This window comes from Nannospalax galili, unplaced genomic scaffold (assembly GCF_000622305.1).
Source record: "Nannospalax galili isolate Female #2095 unplaced genomic scaffold, S.galili_v1.0 scaffold1241, whole genome shotgun sequence".
Taxonomy (NCBI): Eukaryota; Metazoa; Chordata; class Mammalia; order Rodentia; family Spalacidae; genus Nannospalax; species Nannospalax galili.
Genome location: NW_008343658.1, coordinates 108,491 through 113,200, shown reverse-complemented (window position 1 = coordinate 113,200; position 4,710 = coordinate 108,491).

Here is a 4,710-nt window from a genome sequence, read left to right as displayed (position 1 = left end):
GGGAAATGCAGACTTATACCACTTTAAGATATCATCTTACCCCATTCAGACTAGATAAGATCAAGAGAACAAATGATACCAAATTTTGGACAGGATGTGGGGAAAAGGGGAACGCTCATCCACTGATTGTGGGATTGAAAATTTGTTCAAACCCTATGGAAAGCAGTGTGGAGAACTGTTATAAAACTACAAATGAACCTACCATTTGACCCAGTTATACAACTGCTTGGCATATACCAAAAGAACTCATCCTATTGCAGAGACATTTGTACATCCATTTGTTGCTGTTCTTTTCACAGTAACTAAGAGATGGAAGCAACCTAAGTGTCCCTCAACTGATGAGTGGATAATGAAAATGTGGTTCATTTATACGATGGAGTTTTATTCAGCAGTAAAGAAAGATGAAATCATGAAACTTCCATGTAAGTGGTTGGAACTAGGAACTGTTATACTAAGTGAAGTAACACAGACTCAGAAAAATAAACGACGTATTATCTTCCTCATATGTGGATCATAGCACCAAATCCTTACACGTGAGTATGTACACAGACTTAACTACCGGATCCAGGATAATGAAAAGGAACCAGGGAGGTAAAAAAAAGAACCTGAAAGAGAAGAACTGTAGGAAACAGGTGTGTTAATAAGGGAGATATGGATAAAAATCGGGTTATTTTAATGGGAGGGGGAAGGAGGATTATACAAGGAAACTTGGGGATAAAGGGAAAGGAGGAGCTCAAGAGAGGTGGGACCATAAGAGAGGCGTATTATTAAGGGAGAAATGGGAAAAATGGGGGAACTTTAAGTGGGGAAACAATGGTGGAATGTTTAGACAATGTGAGGGATAAATAATGCCTAGCTAGTTTAAAAAATAGCCAGAGGTAACCATATTAGTCTAACAACCTACTGACAAATTATGCATACACTTTGCTCAAGGAACATAAATATATACCTAGTCAAGTTTTATCTGAGAAACTTTGGTCTTTGTCCAAGCTTTATCTACATACTACATGGTAATTAAAAGTACCAGACTGGTGGAACTAACTTTCTTGGATGTTTAACAGCCATACTTGGAGGCCTATACTAATTTGGTCAGAGAGACTTAAAGGACAATTTTTGCTCCTTTACCTCCTAAGTCAACTAAGTTCGAGGGGAATATGGAGCATCTCTCAAAATGTCCTGTAACTGTGGTGAGTCACCTGTCCTCTTGATCAAGGAGGCTTTGGAGACCCCACCAGATGGAGTTGAACCAGTGTCCAGTCTACAAAGAGCAGGGTCAACAAAGAGGAAACATTTCCTCCATGCTTCCAAGTGAAGCCAGCCATGGTTGAACAGGACCTTTGATTTATCTTCACATAGATGGAACTGGTACAAGAAAGGAGCCAGTGGCTTCTCCCAAGCCCATGTGACTCTTGAGGAACAGATTCTCAAACAACCTTAAGAGTAAAAACAAATTGGTTTATCTGGGCCAACTGTATGGTCTTAAACAATCAAAAGGATAGTATAACCAAAGATTAAAGGGCTCAATATAATTAAGAGTCCATGTGTATAGGTAAAGGCTACATAATAAGAAACAATTCCAGACAGGAGATATCTTCCTTTGAGTTATTGGCCAGGGTGGCCCAAGAGACTCCCAGACAGTAACCCAGAATAGAACTGGAAAAATTAACAACAGATCCAAGTCTTATCTTAAGGACTATTGTCAACTGATTGCTGCTAGATGAGGAACAGCTGATTGTCCACAAACAAGGAACTATGCATAGGCTGACTAGATTCAGAGGATGGACAAGCATTGGGTAATAGCTGGGGGCACTGACACCAAAGTAGACTATAACAGGGATCACAGAGTATATGGACTCCAGTGGGGAGGTGTGTTTATTGGAGGGTTTCATTTTGGATGAGGGTCTATAGATGAATAAGATTGTTTGGGATGTTCTGTATGAAATGAATAAAACCAATCATTTTAAAAATGAATTATATTTGAGGAAGAAGCATAAAATTTGCTACATGTTACCTGATGACTTTGTAGCCATTCTCAGGTGCCAAGGATCTCAAAATAATCAGATATATAGAGATTAGAGAAGCATTTGCAAACGTGTTAGTTGAAATAAAAATGAGTTTTTCTGTATGAAATAGTATATTTTAAAACCAAATGGAGATCTTTTTCAAAGGTTAAAACCTCATTCAATTTTATGTCTTATAGGGTTTATACTGAGTACACAATATTGTACAACTCTATTAATTCAACTGTAAACCTAAAAATGTACAGCTAATTTTGAAAGAGTTTCATCTTTGCTCTGGAAATAGTTATTTAGTATTTCAATGGTGCTGTAATGAAATACTTCTATTTACTATGTGGTTGTTAAATAAATAAGTTTTAAAAGATGAGAAAAGATATGTTGTAGAAAAATTAACTCTAAGCTAAAAGTGTTATTCTAAAAAATCTTGTTTCTAAAAACATTTCGCTTGTTTAATTAACAATATATTCAGTCAAACACAGCACCACATTAATGCATTGAGGCATTTCAGACTTGAATACATCTGTATAGTCCTTCTTTATAAGAATATATCATAGTTTATTTAATAAATGTCTTACAGATCAGCTATTATTTAATAAATGTCTTACAGATCAGGTAATATTTATAATAATTAGGAAAGTGCACCAATACCTAAAATTTTATATATGTAGACGATAATGTCTTTTAAATGAAACCTTAAATCTCTGTACATAAGGGCTGCACAAACTAGACTCACTGGGTTATAAAAATTAAGAAAAAGCAAAGGAAAAAGAGGAAAGAGGACATGAAGCTGAGGAGTGCTTGGGGGAATTCGGGGGCATTTGATGATGAATATGACCAAAATGCATTGACATTATCAAGGAATGAATAAAAATCTCTTTAAAAGATTTCACAATGTTAAGAACAAGGTATACTGTTAGAATTAATTCCTCAAATAAGAATTGCTGAATCAAAAGAAATCAGAAGGCTACACTAAATTATACTAAACTAGAATGTCTATCAAGATTTAATATTTTTCTTTCATCCTCAACAAAGTGGGGTTTCTTTAGATATTCAAAGTGTAATAATGGGGTCTGGAGAAGTGGCTCCATGGTTCAGAGCCTTATTGCTCTTACAGAGGCACTACATTCCTTTCCCAGCACCCAAGCTGTGGGGTTCACAGCTGCTTATAATTCCAGTTTCAAGGGGTGTAATAGTCTCTCCTGGCCTCTGCCAGTACTAAACTCAGATACATAAACACACACACACACACACACACACACACACACACACACACACTCAAAACGCATTTATAGGCTACATGTATTTTTCAGAAAAAAATTATGTATACTCCTTCTTTCCTGCTTTCTTATCTCTTTTATTTTCATTTCCACATATGACAAAAAACAGGTGGCATGTGCCTTTAGATTTGGACTTATTATGCTTTGCACACTGCACTCTAGTCCCACCCATTTTCATTGACATTGCCATGAATCTGTTCTTTTTTGTTTTAATCGTACTCCATTGTGTGTATAGATCCCATTTCTCAATTGTTTGTATGTTGACAGCCACTTAGGCTGACACCATTACATACACATAGTAAATAGTGCCACAATATACATGGAGATGCATCTTCTATTTGTATAGTGAAGGACATTTTTGGCTATATACTCAGGAGTGATATATCTGTATATGGTTATTTTGTGGAGCCTGTGTACACATTTCCATAGCAAATGCACTAACTTTTACTTCTTCCAGGAATGTAACAGGGTTCCCATTTCTCTGCATCCTCACTAGCATCTAATAATTTGCGTGTCTTTTAATGCATAGAATTTTATTTTGCACTCCTTTAACACTTCCATTATAGACAAGGAGAGATAAAGGAAAGGAGGATAGAACAACCATACTATATATGTGACATAAGACATCAATTTCTGAAAAATACAATAGGAAAAAGTTAGAAAAGACTATAAGATACAAGCATAAACTCTGCTTAGGAAGTAAGACAAAAAATTGACAAATGGGACCTTATCAAGTTAAAGGGCAAGTGTTCAACAAAGGAAACTGCTAATTTAGTGAAGACACAATCCAAAGGATGGAAGAAAAAATCTTTGCCTATTATACATCCACCAGAGGAATAAGATGTAGAATACACAAAGACCTAAAAAATGTAAAAAAAAAATCAAGAAAAGTAACAAAATAAGAAAATGAGTTGCGGCACTGTATGGAGAGCTCAGTGGAAGAAATGGAAATGACCATAAACATTTGAAAAGGGTTCAACGTGCTAGGTCATCAAAGAAATGCAAATTACAACGATTGAGATTTGATCTTACTCCCATCACAATGGCTATCATCAAGAAAATAAATGACGTTCAGGTATATACATGGATGGAGAGGGCTCTAAATTTTATTAGGAGCTGTTGTATAAAATGTACAAAAGCTCAATAAACAATTTTAGAAAAAGAAGATAAATAACAACAAATGCTGGTAACGAAGTGGGGGGTGTCAGTGGGAATGCAAGTGACATAAAAATTATATGAATAACACTAAAACCAAAAACTTAAAAATACCTCCCATAGAAATGGGAAAATGAACAGCAGACCCGAGTCTTATCCAAAGGAATATTGACAACTGATTACAGCTAGATGAGGAACAGCTGATCCTCCTAAAACAAAGACCTCTAGATAGGCTGACTAGATTCACCAGAAGGGCAAGT